Below are 27,962 nucleotides of genomic sequence, written 5' to 3'. Positions count from 1 at the left end.
GTTGATATATTTTTGAAAGAAACCTCAAATTATGCTCATCTAGGAATTAACAACACAGGTAAAGATGGAATAAAATGGATGGAATAAACAAAACGGAATAAAATGTATTATACGTATAACCTGCAGGAGCAGCAAAAAAAAAAAAAAAATTCCCTTATCTAAAATACATAGCTCATTATCTAAAATATAAATACACTTTTTTCGATGATGGAGCATCACTTTGTTTCAGTTCAAAATAATAATAAAAAACATTAAAAAACTCGATTCTTTCATTGTCTATGCTTTCTCCCCCTCTATTCAGATAGAGCCAAGTAGTTCATCATCTTTAGACTCTGACTTATTAGTTGAGGGGAAAAGCCAGTAGTAGAAAATAAGTAAAGACGAAAGCCACGCAACGGAGAGTGCTTAGTGAATAGCCACGTTATTTTTTCTTCCTCTTTTTAAAGCAGGTATGCACAACGATCGGAAAGGTTTCAAAGGTTAATCTGAGAAATGATATTTTTATCATAAGATCAAAAAAGAGAAGAAACTGATGTTCCTTTGAGCCCTTATTAGGACGTTCTCTCCCTTGGATTGGTAGCCACTTTCTGATTGTTTTTCTTTTATCAATTGTGTATTCTGATTAATAGATACATGCAATAGAGTAGCGTTTCTCAAACTTCTTTGAGATGAAGATCACTTTAAAAATCAGAATGTTCTACAAATCACGACAGTCTTCTTCCCTTCAGAAGCGTATGTTAATATCTTCATACTTATGTTCTTAAAGTAGGGTTATTTAAAATTTGCTTAATTTTATGTCGGTATGGTTATTGAAGGCTAGCAAGAATATATTGTAGAGTAGAAAATGAAAGATGCTTGCTTATGTAATTTCCAAACTCTGCGAATGTCAACTTTTGTGTGTGGTGCGAAATTCACTTCTTAAATGTTATATATTTTTATCATTAATAATACAAAACTATAATAATAATACAAACAGGGGCGTCATTTGACACTTCGTTTGAGGGGGGCAAGAGCACTACCGGCATAAGACTTTCATGTTTTGTACTAGTATCTTAGTAGACAATCGATTAAAGGTATATGTATTCCTCAAATTCTTGGGGGCAATTGCCTCCTCCTGCCCCCCTAAATGACGCCCCTAAATACAAAACTATAATAATAAACAATAATGCCAAAGCACTAAATATAATATATTAATAACATTTCTGTAACAGTTTCGGCTATGTAACACAAGTATTAATATATATCTGCATTGATCAGTAAGCTGTAATAATCTTTATATTTTTCTTTTTTTCTTGTTGACTAATCCTCAGTCGAAAAGGCAATGCAAACTTTGAGTACCACCTGTGTTTCGCGGACCACAATTTGAAAAACGCTGAAATTTAGTATTCAGTGTAACGTGTTAAAAGAAACATGCTCATATTAAACATTTTCGGGTTGAATGTGGAAATGGGACAAATATGTCAAAAATGATATGTAGATACAAGTCTATAATGTGCGTGTGGTACATAAAGAAAAATAATGCTGTAAATGGTATGAACTATATATATATATATATATATATATATATATATAGCTATTTTTTAATGAAAATTAAAAAGAATTTACGACGAACCACTGTTACTTTTTTATTTGTGTCCGACTTTCTCTGCTCGCACTTATCTTTCTTCATTGAATTTTAAAAGAAGTTTCAGAAATTTTAATGTGCATTCTTTAATTTCTCTGCATGAGAGAGAACTATTAACATGAATTAAAAGCTGAAAGAAGTATCATTCTAACGTTAATGGAAGAATTATTGGTACGTTATAATAACATTATGTTTCAGCTATAGCTTATGAAGTTATCTGCTACCAAATACCAATACAAACCTAGGGTTTCCTTCCTTATCTTAGGAATTGCACGTCCTTCTGAGACAGTTATTTAAATACGAAGTCCTTTCATTTATACAAATACAGTTGGTCGTCGATTGAGGTATCTGGAATTTGGAACGACCATAATGCGTTTAAATTTCTATGGTCTCCCATGGGAATCGAGATCAGGACCACGCAGTGAGGTAGTCAGAAACTCAAGAGGAGCTCCACACGTCACGAGATTAATATGCGTGATAACTGTTGAAACGCTTGCTTCCTTCTACAGAGAATGTGGTAGAAATCTTGATATCAGGATAAATAGTACTGCGTTTGTATCTTTATAGTACTTGTACCGATTATGGCCCGGGTCCCTAATATGGCGCACAGACAATATCTTCATGACACGCGTAAACATATTTGCGCGGCTCAGAGGACATAGTTTATATTGTCATCTAGTAGCACCAACGTAAATCTGCAGAGATATGATGGGTGGGCCATATTAGGGACCCGGGCCATAATCGGTACAAGTACCATATATAGTTTTTTAGTGTTAATACACAAACAGAATATATAGTTTTTTTAACTGGTTTGATTCAATGAATAAATTTTAAGAACTTTTAAAACTGAATGTCGTTCTTGACCAACTGTCGAAAGGAAGTTGATTCTCTTTCGGCACGCAAACAGCTCATTGGCCGGTACACTTCATGATAGCTCATTTTCCCTATTATGGTAAATCTGACAACTATGCGTTACACAAAAATGCGAGCTAATGCAAAATGGATATCATATTCATATTCAGGGACCAAAAATTAGTCAGAATCAGTGAGTTTTGTTTTTGTAACTTTTCAGAAGTTTAAAAACGTCGGCCTGTGTTACGTTCTCTTTATGGGCCAGGTCATAGGTTCGGTTTCGTATGTACAGAGCTTATTAGTATACTATTTTTCCCCTCATTCCTATTCAGTCTGTAAAAACAAAACGCTGTACACCCATTTTCTAACTCCTATAGTATTTTTCGAAATACGTTTGGATTGGTGCTTTTACCCGGGGTCACTCCAGAGAGGAGACAAAGTTGATGGAAGGGATTCTTTTTAGATAACTTTCCCGACGTTCTTCCAATTTTCCGTATTCAGGTACGTTACCGGCGCCAATATACAGGGTGTTTCAAAACAACACCGACAATGTTTGGGAGGTGATTTCTGACACCAAGATAAGACAAAAAGTATAGACCAACTTGGGTGCACAAATGCTTCCTTTTGGAGTTATGGGCTGCCGAAATCATGAAAAATTGAACTTTAAAGATCAATAGGTCCAAAACTACAGGACCTACCGTAGTCGGGTCAAGAATGTGCCCTATCCAAAAACCATGTTTCAATATACTGCGGTACTTCCGCAACACTTTTTATAGAGGGAGTTTGGCTACGGGCATATAATTTAAGTACTCACCAACTACCTCTATAAAGATTGTTGCGGAAGTACCACAGGATTCTGAAACACGAATATTTAGATAGGGCACATAGTATTTTCTAAATGAAATCTTGACCCGACTGCGGTAGGTCCTGTAGTTTTTGAGCTATGAATATTTAAAGTTCAATTTTTCATGATTTCGGCAGCCTATAACTCAGAAAGGAAGCATTTGTGCACCCAAGTTGGTCTATACTTTTTGTCTTATCTTGGTATCAGGAATCACCTCTCAAACATTGTCGGTGTTGTTTTGAAACACCCTGTAATAGCACCTCTTATTTCATGCTGAAGACTATGAACTATAAACCATGACTTTCCAATGAACAACGTTGATACAATAGCTATTTCACTGCGAGTCGACGATTTTCTTCATACTAACAGGGTTAATGGGCCCTAGAGGCTTACTCCTTTGTCCATAGCACCTAATTTCTTGTGCATGAACATATCTTTTCATGGTTATCGAATGGACTAGGTTTGATTCGGATGTCCGGATGACACGTTCATGCCCGTTCCTTGTCGGTAATATTTTTTTGAAACAAACAATACATCAACTTCCTTTTTAATGCTTTCTATTCACACCTTGAGATAGTTTGCTAAAATTTGATGAAAGGTTAAACGTAGAGCTTCTGGGAAGTACGTTGTTTTGAACGTGACTCTTTAATACTTGTTTCTTGGGAAAAAAAAAAAAAAAAAAAGTAATATCGAGATCACGAATGGAACACATTGCATGTAAGCAACATTCATTTTCAATATAACTGCACTAATGGGGGGGGGGGAGGTTTGAGCCGGGTCAGCCCTCCTGGCTATACCACTGGGACTACCTGCACCAGCTCGCGCTAGCTACTAGACCAGCAGGAGTGCTGGTTGTTCTGATCCATTGTTACCTAATGGTTTGGCTTTTGTGCTATTTAGGCGCGTGGTTCCAACTTTGATTTCTAGATCGGCTCAAATTTGTGATCGTTGATCTGGAACTGACAGTTTTTTTTTTTTTTTTAATTTTTAATGGGGAAGGTTTTTTGGTTTTGTAGCAAAGTTGTCTCTAGAAAAACAAAAAATGAAATCTTTTGAGTTTTACGTTCCAGGTATAGGCTAAAGGAGACGATGATGAGAAATAAATGAAAATGAAGAAAATGGGAGGAAACGGGACAATCCCGAGAAAACCCACGCACATGATATTTACCCACCATAAAGTCCACTTGCGCGAGCTGAAATCGAATCAGACCTCACGCACCAGAGGTGAACGCTCTCCACAGCGACCGCGGCCCCTCTAGAAAGACAAAGAATGTCGTCGAAATATATCTGCTGACCAAACGTTTCTAAACTAAAATCCAGCTGATGAGCCATAACCCTTTCTAAACTGCAACGGAAGGGAAGATTTTTGCTTATTAAAAAAATGTTTGCTTCAACAGTAGTGAGGTTTTTTGTAAAGCTATTATGTTCACAGTATTCCATTCTGAAACTTACCTTTAATTACGAAATATTATCTCTCCGATATGCACTGTATAGTGTATATCTGTTTTTCAAAGCGTAAAAGTGTTACGTAAGATAAGAACGGAACAATTTCCATATGCTTAGTATCCTCTGAAGTGCGCTTTAACAGATTACGGCTCTTTCTGATGGCGGTTTCCTTCAAGATTAGATAACAGTCTGCAATTTAATCACTCTTGAGTGTGAAGTTGTAAGGTGTATAATCTTTTTATCAACTTTTCAACATGCTTGTGTTAGTTCAGTGAATATCTGCATGTTTTTCAATGTTAAAGTATTTGTACGTTTTGGATTTAACAAAATTTTAACTGCTGCTAAATCTTCCGTTTCTTAATAATAATAATAATAATAATAATGCTTATGTTGCCTTCGGTGTGAGCGGTCCCGGGTTCGATTCCCGGTGGGGACACTCGGTCGAAAGAGTGTAAACAGCTTTTTCAGACCATCATAAGGTTTCCCTGGGTTTTCCTCATTTACACCAGGCAAATGCCGGGGTGATACCTAACATATAAGTCCAAGGCCGCTTCCTTCCTTTCTCAATCCTTTGTTCCTTCCATTTTCCTGGATAGTGTGCTCGCCGAGAGACGTCATCCCTCAAACGTAACGGGCTAACCTGGCGTTAGATGCCGACAGCCCAGAAATCTATCTAAATCCTAAATAATGCTTATGGACGAGAATGAGGGCTTGAAGAATCCGGCTTTTTGAAAAAAAAATGAAGTTTTTTCCACATTTTTGTCTCCTGGGAAATTTCGTCTTTTTTTAAAAAAATGAAAATGAAGCCAATTTTTTTCTCTCTTTAAAACTGGAACATATTTCAGTTTTAGTGAAAAAGTAACAGAACGTTTTACCTTTCTTTCCTCACTGTAACACGAGAAAGATTATTAATTACTGTATCCTGAAGAAAAACAATGAAAAATTCATTATTCTCAGTGCATAATCATGGTACATTATCTCGCAATAACTGTTCTGAAAATGTAATAAAGTTTGTGAAACAAAAGTTTCATTCAAAATTTATGAATAGACTAAAACATTTATTATTACTTATAAATCAAATAAATCCTCATTAATATTGATTTTAAAATTCGAAGATGAGAAATCTGAAGATGCTACCCAAAAGTTCATTATTTCAGACATTTAACACGATATAGAGTAAATAATATAAGAATTCTATGAATAACGAAATTTTCCTATCGTGTTAAACTAACATCATACATGAAATAGCCGTTTACAGGTTTAGTTTTGTAAACTGATCTCGTATTGGGTTCTTACAGAATATTCGAAGCTCAGAATATACCAAAACAATTATGATTTTGCATCTATCTCTTGGTTTATAGAATTTATTCTTTGCACCCGATTTGAATTTAGACAATGATTAAAACATATGACAAAATGTACCGTACTTACTCGAATATAAGTATCTCCTAAAATGTTAGTGTCTATTACGAGAATCCGTTTAGTGTACAGATATAAGCACTCTTGGACGACCGCATAGAAGTTAAATAGTACCTCTCTCCATTCTGAAAAATACAAGCTTGGACTTACACATGAAGTTTTATGAACTGAGAAATCAGAACTTTACGTTGTCATCATTTTCAACTCGTTTTCATTCTCCATTCTGGCGGTATTTTGACACAGAAAAAAGAAAAAGAAACTTTGATTGACAATGATGTTACGGAATAACTTTAAACTATATATATATTGAGATGAAGCTAAAACAATAAAAACAACTATGTGATTATAAGCGCGCTCAAGAATTTTAGGCACTTTAAAAAAAAAAAAAAAGAAAAAAAAAAGAAAAGGAGGCGCTTACATTCGACTAAATACAGCTTGTTTCACGCAATTAAGCAACCAACTCGATATTTACGATATGGTGGGTTGCATACACTTACTGGAAACAATTCAATACCAGTTTGAGAATCATTTAAGATATCCAAGCCCTGGACTGAACACAACACCTTCAATTATTTAATGTTGTAAGCACACTTTCTTAATTGTAGAATCTACTACGGGGAAATGAAAGTGACAGTTGAATCAGAGAGAGAGAGAGAAAAAAAAATTTCGTCCCCCCAGAAAAGAACTACTTTTTTCGTCTCTAGAGATTATAGGTTCAAAATTCTATTTTGAATAAGGCATGATTTAAACTAATTTGTATAAACCACTTGACTGTTTGCTCTTCATGCAAAATCCATGATTGGTAAGTTTTTTGTATTCTCGACTCTTTGATTGGGGTGTAAATGTTTCTTTTTTCAACATCAATGTTGTTTGAGATATATATAGAAGCCAAATGGTTCCTATGAGTACCACAGTGGCGTGCTAGAAATTCATATTTCTGATTCAGAAGAGTTTATACTATTTTATTCCTACTTCCTCAATCCATACAGGGAGCCCATTGAAGTGGTCTCTAGTTCGATCCCAAAAGATGTTAATTTGTAGTGCATGTTATTGTGTCTGTGAATTTTCTTGGATTCTGTTGTTTTTCTTATACTTTCATTCCAATGGTTCTGTTATATAAAGTGTGCCAGAAAAGTAAGGAAACTGATTCTTTTAAAAAAACAAAATGACCTGGAGATGATGTTTGGTGGAGGATGCTAGTAAAGGATCGATTTTTCATTGGTTGGGTCTGAGCTTTTACAGAGTGCGGATCGCTTTAGCAGAGAACAACTAGCTGTTTGAGCATTGTCTAACGGTCGAAATGCAGAAGTATGGCAAGCATCAATACGCGATAAAGTTTTGTGTTAGACTTGAATTATCCACGACCGAAACGCTTGCTATGATACAAAAAGTCTACGAGAAGGATGTTTTATTGGGAGTACAAACGTTGAAGTGGTACACTACTGACTTTCAAAGATCAAAGAAGGCTCAAATAAGGAAATCGAAGATGAAGTCGATACTCATTGTCTTTTCTGATTTTAAAGACGTGGTCCATAAGGAGTTCAACCATCCAAACAGAATGATGCGACATCTTCAGTAGCTGGGTTCCTCACCACAAGTGATTTTTTTCCCTATGAAACAGACCGTTGGTACTCTGCTCCAAACTCCCTGTAGCTCGGAATTAGCCTTGGCTGACTTCTTATTATTTTCCCAGCTCGAATCCAACTTAAAAAGATATAATTTTGGGACTTAAGAATATGCAAAATGCTGTGATAGTGCTTTGAAAGATTTCTAGGCGAACTACGGTGCGTTGCAGAATCGCTAGCAACTAGTGTTGCCGACGAGACGAGAAAAGATATAAGGTTTTCTCCAATTCTCGGAAAGCTTGTCTCGTTTGTAATTTTATGTACAATTTATGCGCAGATTTTCTTCTTAATTTTATCTAGAAGCTATTAGAATTCTTCCTCGGGGGCCACGGAAGTTCCATAAATGTGTGATATACAATCATATTTATTGAAGTATATTGTGTAATGACATCTATATCTTTAAGCTTTGACAATTGTTCTTCATCCTGTTCGTAAATCACTTTATAGTTTTTCTCTATGAATCGTGAAACACTAAAACAAACTAAGACTTAAGTGAACTAGTGTTGCCCACGAGATTCGAGAAAATTTCTCATATTGTTTCAAAAACGAGACGAGAATTGCCATGTTTCTTGTTTCGTGGGCAGTACACTTGCAGCCGTGTATTGGTCTTCAAGGCTGTTATTTCAAGGAATTTTAAGTATGTATAAGCAGGTCTCGAAATAGAAATCAGTCCCACTACTAGTGTAAGCTTTAATGAAATTTTTGGAACGCGAGAAAGAGATATCCTGCCCACTAGGGATGCGCACGGGACAAGATTTTGTGATCAGGAACGTACGAAGGAATATATTTGGGGAGTCTAAATTCAATATGAGGTTAAATTATGTTAAAAATCATCCCTAAAATTAGACTGCATTTATAGAAAAGTCTGAATTTCGAGGGGATAGACCCCAAGAACCCATGCCCTGCGTATGTCCCTGTTTGAGATGAGAACAAAACAATAAGTTTGATTGCTGCTCTAGTATATTTCCTGTTGGTTAGATTGTATGGCATTCGTACCCGTTTTTTCGTTTCTTTGAAAGGTGAACAACTTTCAAAATTAACTTTTAACTTGCAATCAGTTTTAAAATATCTTATATTAAAGGAAAGTTCTGTTACCTTAAAGCAAATATAGTTTGTGTGAAGCATGAACGGACACATTTCATTTTTATCTTCCTGTTTGTGTTTCGTTCTTCCATAGATGCTGAAGTTCTTTTATCATTTTTTTTTTACAAATGATTCAGCGTTTCATTTTGGTTTCAGTGTTTTTGTTGTACTGTCTATGCGTGATAGTTGCTTCTGTTACTATTCTATATAATTTTGATTCATGTAAAACTTTTGCACATTTGGAACCAGATCTGACAAAGATATTCGCTAAAATTGCTCATAACAGTGCACAATTGTATCAAAATGAGTGATTTTGAGTCAAATTCTGACACTGACAAATTGCTCGATAGTTAATCCCATAATTCTTCACACCAAAAAATACAGAAACTACTTTTAGGCACAGTAGACACTGTACACATTACCGTCACTCTTTGAACACCTCCAGATGGCACATATTCACCCCTGTAGATACTACTTTGTCCAAGTATGTCCAAGATATATGTACAAAATGCGCAAAATGTATGTCATCATTTTGTTTTCGAACTGTTTGTCAAGAAGTGTTTTAAATATGTCATACTAGATACTATTTTTAGAGAAGTAACGCTTTTGGACATGCAAAGTACACTTTATAAACACTGTTTCATCATCCTCCTCAACATCTGTACTAAAAGTGTTTCACTGTTTTATTATTATTATTATTATTATTATTATTATTATTATTATTATTATTATTATTATTATTATTATTATTATTATACAGTGTTAATTAGAATTATCTCAGTGTGTTACTGGCGAAGAAGGAAGAATGTTTCCACTTGGAGCGACGATGGGCAATTTGTTACCGGAAAACTGTTAAGAAAACCAAATAATAATAATAAGAATTATATAAGTTCTTAGCATTAGATAGAAGCTTATATTCAGGATTTACTCTTTTACTCGTGTTACTGCAGTAGTTTAATTTCAAACCGTAATTCTGAGTCCCTATTAATAGTAAATGCAGTAAAGAGTAATATGTATTAGAAAATGTAATTATCTCATATTCCTGTGATTAATTTTCTAAAGTGATTCAGTTCCTGTGATTGAACTTGGCCAAAACCAGTTCTTGTCAGGCAAAAGCCACGACAGCATTCTTCTTTCGGGCTAAAACCATGAAATTCATGAATGGGAAATCAGCACGTTTGACAAAAACCACGGAACCAATTTTACATCATGGAACAGAATTACTCAATTTCACATTTAGGAAAACTTGTTTGACGGAACAAAACAAATGATTTGTCACAATAATCAGTTCATATACGTACAAGAGCAGTATTATTCTCAGTTATATTTCGAAGGTATTAATAAAGTACTTTGTGTGCTATGTGTAATATCTACTTTCTGTCATTGATTTGATACCGTAATGTCATTGTATGTCGCCTGTGCTGTAGCGGATATCCTCATGTGAACAGAGGAAATGCTTTGATTTACCCAAGCCCAATGTCCTTGCACACCACATAGAAACACAAAATGTTGAATCATGTTGACTTCATGCAGTAAATAATTGTATACTATAGATATTTTCTAGACTTCATTTCGAAAATGATGTTAATAATCATGAGTGAATTTCGTTTCCAGTGTGAAACTACGGTAGGGATTCAAACTGTGCGAATTAGTATTGACACTGGAGGTAGTACATCTATAACTTTTGGTTATAGTAGATTCAAGAATGTAACCAGTTCCTCTGATGCTGAATTCATATCAGGAAGCTATTAATCGCGGCGTCTTATTATTTTTGCTCTTATGGTAACCAATATTGAAACCGGAAGTAGTAAACTTCTAGCACTTCCGGCTTTAGAGAGATGTAGGATAAGATATTTTCTTCAGAAGTTGAATTGATAAAAATACTGCATGTCATTATCTGTTACCGTATTTGTTCTATGGTGATTAACGTTGAAACTGGAAATTGTTAATTTCTAGCATTTTCGTTTCTAATAGAAGATTAACGGAGGAAATGGAGCCTAATCTTGAGGCGCTGAATTGATTTCAAAAGCCCACTTCGTACCCTCTGTGGCAATCAACGTTAAAAACCAGAAGTGGTTAAACTATTAGGCCCACGTTCGGTTTTTAGTAGATGAGTTAGCTAAGTAGGGAGAACCTGTTGTTGGAACGCTTTATCCATTGCAAAAAAACACTTGTCGCTCTTATCATTTTTGCTCTGTGGAGATCAATATTGAAACCTGAAGTAGTATTAAATTTCTTTCTATTCCGGTTGCAGTAGAGATATGCGGATGAAGATGGTATTTTTTTCTTCAGATGCTATAATCGATTTCAGAAAAGTGCTTGTCCCTATATATATTACCGTATCTGTTCTTTGATAATCAATATGAAAACCGGAAAATGTTAATTTATACCACTTCCAGTTTGAATAGACGGTTATCGGAGGAAATGGATCCTAATATTGTTTGCGATGGAACGCAGATACTCAGATGATACTATATAGTTGGATTAATGTTTATATTATTAACAGAATTCACATTAAGTCCTAGGCTAGTCGAGAAAGCGTTACCCCCTGTAGCGAACGCGGCCAAAGTGGCTATTCAGTAATTTTACTTTCACCAGATGTGTAAATCATACTGTGAGGGTTTCCAGGACTTTTTACCAGGTCCAGGTGTGTAATAGCAGAGTTCCAATACTCTGCACAAACCATCTTCCAAGCAGCTGTTTCTTGCTACAATCCCTTTGCCTGGCAACACGTCTTTCCTTTTTTTTTCCCTTCCTTTTGACAGCAGGCGGTCTATTGTTCCGACCCGCACCAAATACGCTCGAGCTGACGTTTTCTCAGCGATTTTATTGCTTTCGCGTTTATGATTAGCCATCTACATTTAAATACATGGTCAGCGTATTCCAAGAGTACGCATGAGCAATAAATGCGATCGCCTCAAATAGCCGGGTACTAAGGATTAGGGTTAGGAATTACATTTCTAAACTTTCGTTATCTATGACCATGTTAGTCCGTCACGTATGAGGGATTACGTCCATCGGCGATCACACTATCTGAGAAATTGGGGAGTAAGAAAGAAATGGGGAGAAAATGAATCAGCCTGGGGACATTATGTTAGGTACCATATCGGCATTTGCCTGGTGTGAATTAGGAAAACCTTACTCAGGATGGCTGGCCTGAAAAAGCTCATATATTTTTTTTTCGACCAATTGTCTCCAGCAGCAGTGAATTGATGTTAAATAGGACGAAACTTAAGTTGTTGATCTATGTTAATACTGTGGATTATGAAGTGAATACGCAAAAAGTGCTAAACAGAATTATATCCGTTATTTTTACCTTTCTGTTGAAATAATCTTTTGTACTTGAATAACAAAGAAGCGTTCAGTTGATTGCTTGAAGTTCATCATCCTCTTTCAGCATAAAAGCAGTTCGAATAAAATAATTGACTGAACAAAGTGTTTGTAATAGCAAATAATTTTACCACCACTAATCCGAAATACATAACCCGGACTGAGATTTGAATCAGGATCTCCCAAACTGAATTCAAGAATGTGTACCATTAGCCACGAGGGAGTTCTCAGAAGACTTTAAAACTTAGTCCGTAAAAGGTAGGCAGCTATTTCTGATCGATTAAGACAGTAAAGAGGGGATTGTTCTTTGTTACAAAGATAGGAAAGCTAGCAGTATAAATTTTTCCTCTACTTTTCAAGGAGCTTGATAATTAATCTGTTGTTGAAAACGGAGTAAGGGAGATGAACGATAACCTTCTTGAAGAAACTAATTTAAAAAGTTTACGGTACCTTATAGGAGTGGAGAAATGAATAAAAATATAGTGTGAACATGGATCTGAAGGAGCAATAACGAAACTGGAGTCAAGGTGGAAAGAGCAGCATTTATTTATTAAAGTTCTATGTTTATAATTATGTTTAGGGCCAATTCCTTTCAACAATGAAATTTCGGAAACAAAAAGCACTAGAAATGTGGCGTTTTTGCTGGTCGATTCCAATTTTTGTGTCGATTTGCTAGTTCTCATGATATGTGTAATGACGTATCGTTTTGAGCCTATTAACATCTTGCCTAGGGCGTTATTAAGGTTAATAACCTTGTGCTAGGGAACCAGTAGAAAAGCTATGTATAGCGGTTTGATGGACATTGCAGGCTCTGCTTTAATCTGAATGCAAAACCTATTGCATGCTGATAACTTCTAATACTTGTAGAGTGTAGAATGAAAATGAAATATTTAGTTTAACGTACCATGATTATGCACTGAGGCTACGTAAGGGAAACTATAAAGATGAGAAATTAATGAAATGGTGGAATGAAGGTGAGTGAGAGCAAACGGGAGAACCCCGAGAAAATCCACGCACACGGTGTTTGTGCACCACAAAAATCACTCGGCGCGATCTGGGATCGAACCAGGGACTTAACGTATCAGAGGTAAAAGCTCTGCCACTGAGTCTCCACGACCCCTGCTGTAGAGTGTAATCACAGTGAGGCATACTCGTATATGGTTATATAAGAAAAACGTTTCGTTTCATTAAAAAAAAAAAAGTAATTGAAAATTGTTCCTTTTGAGTTGAGTTGATTTTGAGTTTAACGTCCTGTTCAGCAGCGAGGCTATATGAGACGTGGACCTACTGATTAACGTGGAATCCGAACCACATGAGCTCCCGCCGGGAATCGAACCCGGGTCTCCCACGCCAAAGGCGCGTACGCTAACCGCTTAGCCACGGAGTAGCTCAAAATTGTTCCTTTTATAGCAGTTCACTCCCTTTGTGAGTTTTCCTGTTCTTCAGTTGTATTTGTAAAGGGATACCACGTACTAGAGACCTGCACGGGCCGGGCTGGGCCCGAGGCCCGAAACCCGGCCCGGCCCGCGGGCCGGGCTTGGGCAGGCCGACTCTGTTATTTCTTTGGGCCGGGCCAGGCTAGGGCCGATTAATTGCAATAATTATTGACTTTCGTTAAACGATAGTTAGAGTAAAAGCAAACGTTGAAGAAGTGTGCGCGTGAAAAATGTTACAAAATGAAACTTTTAAAATTTATCGGGCCCGGGCCAAGAATTTTAAAAATCTTATCGGGCCGGGCCGGGCTCGGGCCGAAAATCTTCAAAACTTTTCGGGCTCGGGCTGGACCGGGCCTAGGCACATTCGGGCTGGATTGGGCTCGGGCCGGAAAATTCGGCCCGTGCAGGTCTCTACCACGTACATATACATTTTGTGAGTAAGTGGAAAGGCGGTTCATGCTCGTATCTGAATGATGCGCTGTGTAGACAGCGTAGATTCAGCTAGTCAGTAATTTTAAAGTGCGGTTTGGAGTACATAAAAGTACTCTTTCCCTTCCAAAAATGTGACCTGTAAAGGGTCTGTGTGTGACACATCCATAAGGTGTCTGGGCCACAACAACCGATTTTGATTAAACTTTGCAGACTAATAGGGCACCTTGCAAAACTAATGTAGCTAGCAAGAATTTGTCGGAAAAGCTGTAGTTTCTGAGATACAGTCGATTCATTAAATATGACATTTGTCGTGATATCTCGCGAACGGCTCCCATGAGATGAAGCAAACTTTGCAAGCCATGGTAGATACATAATAGCTTTAAAACGAAATTAAAACGAATTATCTGCACCTGCGCAGAACTGCGCATAATACGCAAATAATTGTGCGCATATCTCGAAAACGCGAAGACTGCGATATATTTTTCTCTTACTTAGTTTGAACTACATAACGAGTATAACATAATGCAAGAAAAATCTAGACTAAAAGGTGAGCGTTTTCAAGCAACTGAGATGAGATGATGTTGGGGCTGGTCTGCCCCCGGATACCCTTCTAGTTACGGCACTCTGTCTGGCTTCTCAGTCATACTTTTGAATTACACCTCTGTAAAAGTCATAGTTAACATTAATACACGTCGCAATATTCGGGTCGTAGTGATATCAAATACTGTAAGTCATCAATGCTGTACAACAGCAACACAGTATTAAAAGAGCATAAGGATAAACTATCAGACCTATGGTCGGGATCTATTGGAACACATCAGTGTGATGCAGACATCTATGCTTCAAAGAAACTTGCAAAATCATAAGCCATAGGGTTACCTATAGATATATAGTTAGTGTTGTCATGAGATGAGACCTTTGGGGTTCTCGTCTTGTCGCGTGAAACAGTCTCGTCGCAAAAAGTATACCCTGGTTCCAATTAGGGATGAGCAAAACCGGTTTTTATAAAAACCGGAAGTCGGTTTCTAGAAAAACCGTAATCCGAAAAACCGAAATTTAGGTTTTCTCCAAAACCGGTTCGTTTTTCCACAGAAACAGGTTTAGTTTTCTCCAAAAGTGGTTCGGTTTTCCACCGAAATCGGGTTTGTTTTCTCCAAAACAGGTTCGTTTTTCACCGAAACCGGTTTCGGTTTTCTCCAAAAACCGGTTCGGTCCTTCACCAAAACTGGTTTCTGTGAAAACTTTTAGAAAACATAAAACTAGTTCTGTAGAAACAGAATCGGTTTCCCCAGAACAACGGAACACTATTCAGGTCAGAAATAGAACCAATTTTGAAAAAAAAAAAAAAAAAAAGAAAGAAAAGAAAAGAAAAGAAAAGAAAAGAAAGAAAATAGACGGAACCGGGTTTGAAGAAACTGGGTCCGGTGAAAAACCGAATCTGCTTTGGAGAAAGCGGATAACCGGTTTCGGTGAAAAATAGTTTTTTGACACTTAAAAACCCGGTTTCGGATTTCCTAAAACCGAAAAACCGTTTTTTTTGGTGCCTACCACTAGTTCCAATAGATGGCGACTACAAGCCTCATAGTTTATCCTTACGCTCTCTTAATATTGTGTTACTGTTGTGCAACATTGATGACTTACAGTACTTGATATCACTACGACCCGAATATTGCGACGTGTATTAACATTAACTATGTGACTTTCACAGAGGTGTAATTGAAATGGATGACTGAGAAGCCAGACAGAGTACCGTAACTAGAAGGGGTACCCGGGGGGCAGACCACCCCTAACATCTTCTCACCTCAGTTGCTTGAAAACGCTCACCTTTCAGTCTAGTTTTGTTCTTGCATTATGTTATACTCGTCATGTAGTTCAAACTAAGCAAGAGAAAAATATATCGCAGTCTTCGCGTTTTCGAGATATGCGCACAATTATTTGCGTATTATGCGCAGTTCTGCGCAGATGCAGATAATTCGTTTTAATTTCGTTTTAAAGCTATTATGTATCTACCATGGCTTGCCAAGTTTGCTTGATCTCGGTGGAGCCGTTCCCAAGATATCACGATAAATGTCATATTTAATGAATCGACTGTATCTCAGAAACTACAGCTTTTTCGACAAATTCCTGCTAGTTACATTAGTTTTGCAAGGTGCCCTATTAGTCTGCCAAGTTTCATCAAAATCAGTTGTTGTGGCCCAGACACCTTATGGATGTGTCACAGGCCCCTTGAAGCTGATATTGTCGCTTCGGAGCATGCACTATTCAAAAATATTACTACAGTATCGTTGTCTTCATTTATAGTACAATCTGCTAAATTTGATTACTTTATACACTCATTCCTGGGTCGTACAAATCTCCCTTTAACTGATGTCGGAAGCAGCGAACAAAATCTGGAGCAACCAATTCAGTTTGAAATTCGTGCCCCCTGCGAACGTAGTTGTGGCAACACTACACTAGACACGAGCCACTGTTTTGAGAACTGATCGCTAATTGGCTAGTTTCTTTTTCTAGGATTATCGCGACAGTTATTCCTTCTTTTTATAGTAGACGAGTGTGGCCCACATTTCCCTCTATTTATTTCTTCATTAATTTTATGCTTACTATCAACTGTGCTTAAATTTTAAATTCACTTATTGTCTATATTATTAATACATTATTCCTTTTGTTTCATTGATTCCAGTTCTCTTCGTCTTATTTATGTTTACTTTCAGACCTATTTCTTAGTAAGTAAATAAATTAATAAAGTGAATAGTGGAATCAAGATTAAATCAAAATGGAGAGATTTGTCAGCAGATTGTGGTTTGTGAAATGAGATGAAAATATGGCTAGTTCCAAGTATCCGTGCCGTGTCAGTCAACTCAGCCTGAGTCTCCTAGGTCATCATCCGGCCCACTCTTAGCATCACAAATTCATTCATTCATTAATGAATAATCACATGAATAGAAGTGTGCGTGGATGCGGATATATCTACAGGAATCCACATCATTATAGTTTTTTGCGAATATGTATTTTTATTTCCTGTGGGGATGACAGATAAAATACGGATATTTGTGAAAAACAAGAATTGGAGTGATAGCTCCTCTAAATACTATGGATTATTTACATCTTGTAATAAAGTGTGATCGCCCTTTCGAAAATAACGGCCAGAACAAAAAAAAAAAAAAAAAAAAAAAAAAAAATCCTCAATTACGAGTATTTTTTTCTTTTTCTCTAATTTTAAACACTTAATAAATGTGAAATACTAATCAGATTTTATGGCAGTTTGTGTGAAGTGGCTTATTCCTCTTTCTGGAAGGTCTTTTATCTCCATTTTATCTTTACGTTCTGAGCAAAAACATGAAGAATGAGTTAGGAACAATAAAGAAAAAGTATTTGCTCTAAAATTAGTTGAAAGATATGACAATTTTCTTGTGAGAGCTGTTCATTTGAGGGACCTCGAGTCAATAGGTATGCTTTCCATTAATTTCGTATTTTTGTTTGTATGAATTTTATTATATTTGAAGATTAGTGTAGTTGATTTACAATAGAAAGAGACAATGTTGAAAATTTAGCTCAAATTTTATTATCATAGGATTTACGAAACTATAAAGTAGGCATTTACAATTTTATAGTAGAAACTATTTCTGGAATCGTAGTTGTCATGCAACAATCATATTTTATATATATATATATATATATATATATATATATATATATATATATATATATATATATATATATATATATATATATATATATATATATTAGTATCACATTATCTGCGAATGCGGATCGAGATGTTCCGGATATATTTTTTTATATCTGCACAGACCTCTACGCATGGGGATGTATACGAAAATATGAGACTGTGATCGCTAACTGAACATGTGAATGTAAATAGGAGTATATGTTATAGGAGAAAGGTGAAACTATTGACTGAAATGTAACGAAGAGACCTACATTATTTATCTATTTGAATATCTAGTTCTAGTATTTGTCCACGCGCGGTATTGCGACATTATTATTGTAGGTATTGAAGTTGTGTATGTAATTGACAGATTCGTATTGTCCAGAGTAAATTGAAGCTGTACGAATAATGAGAATCTATTCTCGAATCGATAATGAAATGGCCAATGAAGAACACAAAATAAAACTTGTAGCCAATCAAAATATCCGAAACAATTCTCAGATACTCTCAAAATGGCTGGTATGTCGTTTCTTGTATAGCTTCAGTTTACTCTGGTATTTTCTGAACCAAGATGCATTCACGAATCTAATGTTGTGTCTTTGTGTCTAAAGTTAAAAAAAAAAAAAGAAGAAGAAGAAGAGAGAGAGAGAGAGATTAAAGTAAAAACTTCTCCTTTACCAAAATTCGTGGGAGCAACTGATATTTGTATCATATATGTCAAACGTCTTTTTCATGCACTTAAGCTTTTCGTTAAGCTCACTTCCACTTTTTTGAATCTTAGTGAACAACTTAAAGACAGTGAAAAATATAAAAATGTAGAAAGTAAGCAAGATAGTATCTATAAAACGGTAGAATAACGGTAAAAGACGTTTCTAAACCTTTTCTTACAGACCAGAAATTTGGGCGCGAAGTTTGTGACGCCGTAGTTGTTGGGTAGCCTTAATTTATGTACGCACTGTAGAAAAAATCTTGAAAACATTTATTAGTTCAGATTAGGAATTAGATTTCTAAACTTTCGGCATCTATGACCATGTTAGCCCGTCACATACATGACGGATGACGTCTCGGCGATCACACTATGTGGAGAATTGGAGGAAATAAAGGAATGGGGAAAGAGGAAGTGGCCTGGGATCATTTTATTAGGTGCTTCCCGGCATTTGCCTGGTGTGAGTGAAGAAAACAGGATAGCTGAGCTGAAAAAACTTTTACACATTTTCGATCGAGTGTCCCCACTGGGAATCGAACCTGGGACCGCTCGCACTAAAGGCAAGAGCGTTATGCGGGGCCGCTTTTCTACTACGCGACTCAACCAGCTTTTGCGTATGTGCCTGTCCTTCATGAGTGTGTTCCACGATAATTTGTTAAAACTTTGCCAATATGTTTTCCTCCAACGTCCCGAAATAACGCTATTGTTTGGAATTGAAATCCATCAAGTGCTTTTTATATTCATCTACCTCACTTCGTAAGTTTGTACATATACCCATAAAATAATTTTCTGTTATAAATTCCGTAAATATTGTTCAATTTTAATTAAGCTACTGTATATTTTATTTTGGATTTCCCGATCATTCCTGTTGGTTCGAAGCCAGTTAAGGACAGTAACTTCTCATTTATTTAAATTATGTTACAAAGAAATAATTTTCTACGATAACTCGCCAAAATGATTCGCTTTTAATGTATATAGTGTACATTTTCTTTGAATATTATTCTCAATTATTCCATTCCTTGGGATTAAATTCTGTCAAGATTATATGAATTTCTCCCTGTCAATTAAATATATGAATAATATTCCACAAGAATTTTCGTTAAAATATTTTATTTTGAATCAAGATACCACATACAGTATTTCCTTTGAACCTCCCCAATAAAGCCATTGCATGGGGTTAAAGTCACTGAAGACTAAAGCGATGGATACGATCACTCTCAGAATGATCCAGTTTTAAATAGTCCATTTTGATGATATACTGTATATTTCTGAGGCTTCCCAATAGAGTAACACAATTGAACAAAACGCAAGCTCTTCGTGACGTGACGGGAGCAAATAGCATCGCTACTGACGTCCCCATTTATTTTATTTATTTATTTTATTCAACACAACAGGCTCTAGGCCCAGTTACAGTGTTGTTCCTTACAAATACATTTACCCTTAGTTATATATATATTTAAACAAGGTTATACATTTATATATTTTCATTATTACATATTTTTAAGGCTATTCTTGTATACTGTCTCCGACATTCCAAAAACATCTATAGAAGTTATCCTTTCAATTGCATTGTAGGAAGCACTCATTCTCCATATAGGAGACTTAGCGAGGATATTTGTTCTTGCCTTTCTGCAGTAAAGTGTACTGCTATTTCCTACGCGGGTTTTACCTGAAGGGACATGCAATTGAACCTTCGAAGTAAGACTGGGACAGTCAATTTTACCATGTAGTAATTTGTGTAAAAATAAAAGATCCGTATGTTCTCTCCGTTGTTTCAACGTGTTCATATTGAAGTTTTGTACTATTTCTGAATATGACTCGTATTTTGGATACATACCAGTTTTTCTATAAGCAAGTAATCTCAAGAATTTTGATTGTATTCTTTCAATCATATCTATGTGTTTTTGTGCTTTTGGTGACCAAGACAGAGTCGCATATTCTAATTGCGATCTCACAAAACAAAAGTAGAGTTTCATTAACGTAGCATCGTTTTGAAACTCCTTACCTATTCTCATAACAAAGCCAAGATTTCTGTATGAATTATTAACAATTGTTTCAATATGATGAGTAAAACTTAATTTAGAATCAAATAGCACTCCTAGATCTTTAATTAAAGTAGGTTTCTCTAAAATAGTTCCTTCAATAGAATAGTCATATTTAATGGTGTTTTCTTTGCGGGTAAAGGAAAGAGTTTTGCATTTATTTATGTTCAACTTAAACTTGTTATTGGCACACCAGTTCCTAATATTACATAAGTCTATTTGTAGTTTTGCACAGTCTTCAAGCGAATTAATTTTGGAGAATATCTTAAGGTCGTCAGCGAATAGAAGAGTGTTAGAATAATGAATATAAGACGGTAGGTCATTTATCACTAATAGAAATAAGAGTGGACCAAGATTTGAACCTTGAGGAACTCCTGATAAGGCTGTGAATTTTTTAGATACATATCCTTTGTACATGACGGCCTGTTGACGATTTTGCAGATAGGATGCGAAAAAACTTTTTGCTTGCATAGAGAAATTATAAGTCGTTAGTTTTTGCAACAGTACATCATGGTCTACCAAATCAAAGGCTTTTGAAAAGTCAGTATAGATCACATCCACTTGACCCCCTCTATCCAATTCATTTGCAATAAAATCTGTAATAATGGCTAAATTAGTAGATGTTGATCTATTCTTTAAGAAGCCATGCTGATATACTGACATGACAGGTTTTACATGACACATTATCCTCTTAAATATTACTTGCTCAAAGACCTTGGCAAATGCTGATAAAATAGAAATAGGCCTAAAATTCTGTATATTCTTCGCATCACAGGATTTAGGGATAGGGCAAACTATGGCTTCTTTCCACTTGTCTGGAAACACGCTTGTTTTTAATGACTTATTTATAATTGTATGTAGAGGATGCTTAAGAATGTCTATACAACCCTTAAGAATGTACGGTGGTATACCATCCGATCCGCACGATCTTTTGGGTTTCAACATTCTTATGGCTTCCTCAACATCCTCTAGAGCGATTTCATTTAAGAAAAACATATCTAATGTTTCGTAAGCTGTCCCATCAGGCATGAATCCATTTGTATCATAATGCGCTCTGTCATTACTATAAACCGAATTAAAATAGCTAGCAAATTCCTCTGCAATATCATTATTGTTTCTCAGTTCCTTACCATTATACGTAAGGAAGCCTGTAGAAAGATGCCTATTTTTACTTTTTATAAAATTCCAGAATTGACTAGGATCCCTCTCTACCATGTGTTCCGATTCAAAAACGAAAGATTTATACGCTAACGCTATTTCTGTTTTCAATTCTTTCCGGAGTTTACAAAATTCCCATTTGTGAAACAAAACATCACCCATACCGCTTCTCCATTTTTTATGGTGATAGGACTTACGTTTAATTTTTAAAATAATATTGGACGTAAACCAACAGGGATAATTTTTGTTCAAAAATTTCTTAGAGGGAACACTTACATGTATCGCATTATAAATAATTTCATAAAACTTATCAACAATCACGTTAATATCATTCAGATCTTTGAGGCAATCCCAGTTAGCATTTAATAATTCATTGTACATTTTAGTAAAATTTGCCTTTCTAAAGTTAAAACCTTGCAAATTGTTTTGCAGTTTATCTCTTATGGATAATTGATTTAGGTACAATAAGCCTTCCAATGCAGGATGATGCCTATCTTCAGAAACCAAAGGGTGCTCAACTTTTTCAATAGAAGCGTCATCAACATTAGTAATTACTAAGTCCAATGTGCGACCATTCTCATTCTGTACATTGTTAATCGAATTTAGACCAAATAAATTAATAAAGTTGAAAAGACTTTTACAGGCGCCTGATGAATTCAAAAAGGATAAACTTGAATTTATCTCTGGAAGATTAAAGTCTCCCATACAAAGAATAGTGCTCCCTACCGGGCAATTGGATTCAATGAATTGACAAAAATCTTCATAAATTATTAAATTGGAGTCGGGTGGTATATAAACAGCACAAACATACATAGTTACACTATTTGTCACAAGTTTGGTAAGAATACATTCAAATCCATTGTCATCTGAATTAACATGAAACATTCTATGTTTTTTAAGTACCGCCAGTAATACCCCTCCACCTTTTGACTTCCCAAGCAATTCAAGATTCCTATCTTTTCTAAATACAGTGTATCTACAATCAAAAAATTCCGAATTATAAAAACTATCACACAGACCACTTTCAACAATTGCTATTATATCATAATTATTTGATAGTACACTTGTAAAAAATTCAGATTGTTTGCTCCTAAGTCCATTCACATTTTGAAAATAAAATGAAAAAGGTTTATTTCTCTCTTTGATTCTATTTTCACTTCTTTCATTACTTTTATCTTCAATACGGTCACAAGAAAGATTAGGTAGATGGACATTGCTGTTTGTACTTACATGGAACTGTCCCTTGAGGCATTTTTCTCATCTGGTGTAGTCTGATTTCCGGTTGACCAAACTTTCACTCTGCGCCTGTTTTCTTGAGGGGGAGGGAGACGATTGAGGGATGGGGTTGTTTTGGGTTTCCTCACTGACAGTTGAAGGTTGAACGACCGTGACCTCCGGCTTTTCTGCTGGCGACACAAGTGTTCTATTGTCTTCGCGCTCCTGGTCCCTTTGGTGTTTTCCATTCTCCAGATCCCATAATGTAAATTTTCTCCCGTCTATGTTTAAGTACCTGAACTGTAGATATGCATAAGAACCCGCTCTCCTAGCATTATTTAAATAAAACTGTAGTTTCCTGCGTTCTTGTCTTACTTTGTACGAGTAGTCTTAACTAGTCAATCCCTTAAACCCATTAAACTTTAACTAGTCAATCAATCAAAAGCAAATCCGGAGACCAGCGGCATTTGTGTAATTGTGAATATATTTGAAGGTTTTTGCATGTTACTGCCACAGTTTAGTTTAACCATAACCACTAACATCACTGCTAACTACAGTGTATGCTGTACCGAACTAAGCAAAAGTAACACAAAACATTAGTAACTCAAGACGCTTACCGTATTATTATTATTATTGCCCTCGCTGCTGAAGGAGAGTCCTGTTTTTCAGAATCTTTTGTGGAAAAATAGTGGGTCATTTTTAAGTTGTTCTGAATACAAACTTCAGCCATCACAAGTTCTGTTGAGATTCTCTTTGTCATCTGATCAGTAAGCTTTCATTTCACTAAGCACTTGTACATGTGCATTACTGACTGGTATAGCGGATTTTGATGCATCTCCTTTCTCGCAAAACAGTCCATAATTTGTGAAAATTATTACATGCTCACCATTAAAAATGCAACACAAGAAGGAGACTAGATAACAGCGCCAAAGTTGGCAAATCGAGACCTGACGATACAAGTAGCAAATGATTGAACTTACTACTCTGCGGAACGCGTGACAACTTGGTGACAGCAAAGTGGAGCTGGCGATAGTCAGTAGCCTATAAACCACTGTGTTGTAACAGCTTGGGCCAGAATGGCCGCATCGAGGCATCGAGAGGATAAGCCCTTGAATGTTCTGAAGCATGGCAAACTATACGTCTTAGATACAATGCCACAACTCATCAGATCATTTGGCGATGAAAAATGCAGGCGTCGCCCATCCTAGTGCCACAGTAGCGCCAGATGCGGATGCGGCCATCATGATGTTGCAGAAAGAAGCGCAATTCGTGTGGAAAGATGATATCCTGCCATTCGTCTCTCGATGCACAACGTATGCGACACCATTGTAGTCTTCCATATCTATGCTGTGAAGTCAGCGAAAACTGCAGCAGTGGGCGCCGTGCAAATGTCTCGCTCTGCCAGACTGGAAACACGGAAACAATCAGTGCTGTGCAATATCCTTCAGTGCTTGTGCCAATTGCGGAATTTGGAATGTGGCTGTCTCATCCACCAGAGCCATATGCCCACACCCGTATGTCCTCACGGCCCGTGGTATGTTGTAATCGTTGGGATCCAGCGTGTCGCTTCCGTCTCTTTCGTGGAGCCGTCGAGTCCATATGCGCTGCACTGTGGCCACATTCCGTCCAATACGGGCACCAATGTCGCGGAAGGATAAACCTTAGTTGTAATACGCCACTGTTCGATCGCGATTAAAAGCCGAAATCTGCTGCAAGGACTGCTGCATTCGACGAAGCATCTTTTGACCATATGCACACATTCACGTCACACACCAACCTTCGTCTACCACGGAACTGTGTCTCTCTGGCCTCCGCTTGCTGTCACTAGACGGCATACCCGCGTTTCTGCTGCTGCACAGTGCTGTCATACTAATCAATTATTTACCCTTCCATACTCAACATATTCTGTAAATTTGTACTTCATGCGATGGCTCTTTCTTGGTGTTTCATTCTTAATGGTGAGCAATCGATTACCTTTATCAAATGTTGATATAGGCTTCAAAATAGATAACTTCTTGTAGAGTTCATTTTCATTGATACTAATTTTGTTTCGTACTCACCGCTGTCAAATTATTAAATGAAAACACTGTTGCTAGCGCGTGATAATAGAAGCACGACAATGAAAAGAATTTAAATCTATTATTTTGTTAAAATAAAATGTCACCCTTATAAAAACTAACAATAATTAACTTCAACATGCTCATATATTATAAGGCATAAATGGCTTAGATAATTATAGAAAGAATGAATTCGTTGAAATGTAGAATGTATTTCGAACCGGGGTACTTTGGGCGTCATCCGTATATATTGCAGCCCAACTTCCCAATTATTACTAGACTTCGGATTTTAAGGCAAATGCCTATTTTGTTCCCTTTATAGGAAGTAAAAAATACTTCGGATCTTTACGAATCATGAGGAATTAAGCCTATTAAAACACTTTATAAGTGCCCTAAAAATGCCTAAAATGGAGTTTAGCGCCTATTTTGGCCGTTTTGGCCTAAAAATGCCTAAAACTGCAAAAAATACAAAATTCCTGTATTTTTTAAATAAACTTTTTTTTTAGTGTTGAGTGAAATTTAATTGACAAATCTGAAGGCAGAGTGAGTGTGTTTGTCGAGGCTAATTTTAGTCTAACTCGTATGAAGAAGTGAAACGCAGAGGGTGGTTGTATGTAAAAAATTGTTTCTAAAAGTTGAGCTATTTCTGCTCAAGGTCAAGCCCATTTGTGAAAGACAAAGACAAACCATCCCTTTGCATCCTGCAGACACTGTACTGAAAGATCTCTATCTCTTTCTGTCTGTCTCTCTTTCCCCAGGGGCAAAACCAAAGCTATTGCTAAGTGCATATCGCAGTAACCAATATTCCCCTCCCTGCCGTTCTGCATTCTTGGAACTATTCCACCTTTTCTCTTCTGTAGCGGCTCACTTCAGCTCTTCTGTGATCCGTTCAGCTCTCTGGAATTTGGACAATAGTTTACACACACACATTCACAAATCAACACACAGCTCTATTGAAGCAAGAATCTCTTCGGGTCTTCGCTTTCAATATTTGGGAAAAACCAAAGTCCACGAACAGAAACGATTCATGAAGTGACGCGGTTCAGTTGACTGGAGTATCCATCCATGTATCATTTTCGGGTCAGTGCAGTGATTTATCTTAAACACGTAGTTCAAGAACGATACATCGTCTCTACAACGCATGAACAATTGGACTCAACGGCTTACAGCCCAGTCACAGATCTTGAGGATTCTTAAAAAGAAGTTTTGTATCATACGCAACAATGCCAAAGGAGAAGTCTTCAAAAAGTACCTTGATTCGCCAGTGGTTGCAAGAATTTCCAGATCTAACATACGATGGAAGAATAATCTTTTGTCCATTGTGCAGCAAGCAGGTAAGAAAAGCTATTTTTATTTACAGAATTTATAAATTTAATTAAATCAATTGTACACCCCCCCCTCCTTGTTTCTGTATAGCTAGCTAAAGTAAAACCTTTATCAATGGGAGGTTAACTATTTTAAGAGACAACGTTACTGAGCTGCTGAACTCGTGAAAATCTAATTTACATGGAATTTAGATCAGTTAAGAAAAAACATAAAAATAATCCTGTAACACAGGAAAATCTTTAAAATGTAAAGACTTCTAGCAGCCTGCTTAAATGAAATATATGAACGATGGTTTTGAAAGTGCTAATGGAAGAAAGTGTCTAGACTTACACATTCAACAGTTTTAGGGATTCTCGGGGATCTTGAGAAAAGCGGACATGGCATTCTCGGTTCTTTCCGAAGGACTCCCCCCCCCCGAAAAAAAGCGGTAAAGGTTAAAAACAATGTAAGTTAAAGTTGACATATTGTGTCAGTAACTCCAAAAGGGGTCCTCTTTTCGGAGAAAAATGTTTAATGCCAGCAATTACTCGACAGTTTCAGGAGCTTAAGAAAACATATTTTTGCTATCTCGTTTTTCAAAAGAAAGAAAAAAAAAATACGAAAGAAGTTAAGAAAGGCGGGATTCAATTTTTTTTAAATGCCAACAGTTCCAAAAGTTTGAAAGAAGAAATGTGCAATGCCAATATTGATTATCTTTAAAAAGTTAAGGAAACTGGATATATCCTTTCATCCCGAAAATATCTAAAAACGAGGATTTCAGTTTGAAAGAAAAACTAGAAATGTCAATATCTTGAAAAGCATAAAAGATAGGAAAAATGTTTAAAGGCCATTTTTTTTTTTTTTTTTGTTATTTTTCTCGAAAAAGAAAGAAAAGATCTGTTAATAGTTAAATAACGGCGTTTGAGGTTCATAGATTGTCTCAGAACTTGTTTTACGAAGCAGAAACTTGTTTGTCTCTTTGTTTTTTTATTTATCAATTTTGCTCGAGGTGCTACTGTCTATTGTCTTAAGATGCTATTGATTTCCATCCATAGTTACAGACAAATAAATTCCACACAGGGGCAAGAAAAGAACAGTCTGACACTCGTCTAACAAGAATTACAATTGCGGATAATTTTATTTTAGGACAGATCTTAAGAAAGGAAGAATTTGTCTCTGATGTTCTCTCCCCAAAGCCAAAAAAAAAAAAAAAAAAGGAATTCTAATCGATTGCTCTCTCTCTCTCTCTCTCCTGATGAAGAATATCCATACACCTTTTGTCGCAGGGCCGCAAGAGACAACTAATTTCCAAAAAAAAAAAAAAAATTAAAAAACGCCAATTTTATTTATTGTATCATGCTGATGTTCACGCTCAACTAAGGCATTGCTAATACTTTATTTTCGTTCTAACTTTGGTTTCTGTCAGTTGATAGTTGCAAAAATTTTGAATTTTTGAAATTTTAAAACGGCCCTTATTTTAAATTTTTGACAGGTCACTGATTTTCACACTGAAACATTTTAATCATATTTTGGGGAAAATTTGGTTCAAATCAGTTAAAAATTTTGTAAATTACAGTTTTAAAGAAAATTTTAAAGGGACGATATTTTGAAATTTTTCATGCAATTATTTTGGCATCCAAATCTCAAACAAAATATTGCCAAATTATGTTTTAATTTTTGCCAAGTTGGAGTGTGTCAGCATTCGAAATTAAATAAAATAT

Source organism: Thermobia domestica, chromosome 14 (genome assembly GCF_964235325.1).
Source record: "Thermobia domestica chromosome 14, izTheDome1.hap1.1, whole genome shotgun sequence".
In the NCBI taxonomy this organism is placed as follows: domain Eukaryota; kingdom Metazoa; phylum Arthropoda; class Insecta; order Zygentoma; family Lepismatidae; genus Thermobia; species Thermobia domestica.
The sequence above is the reverse complement of the archived record's forward strand: the minus strand, read 5'-3'. Positions refer to the sequence as shown.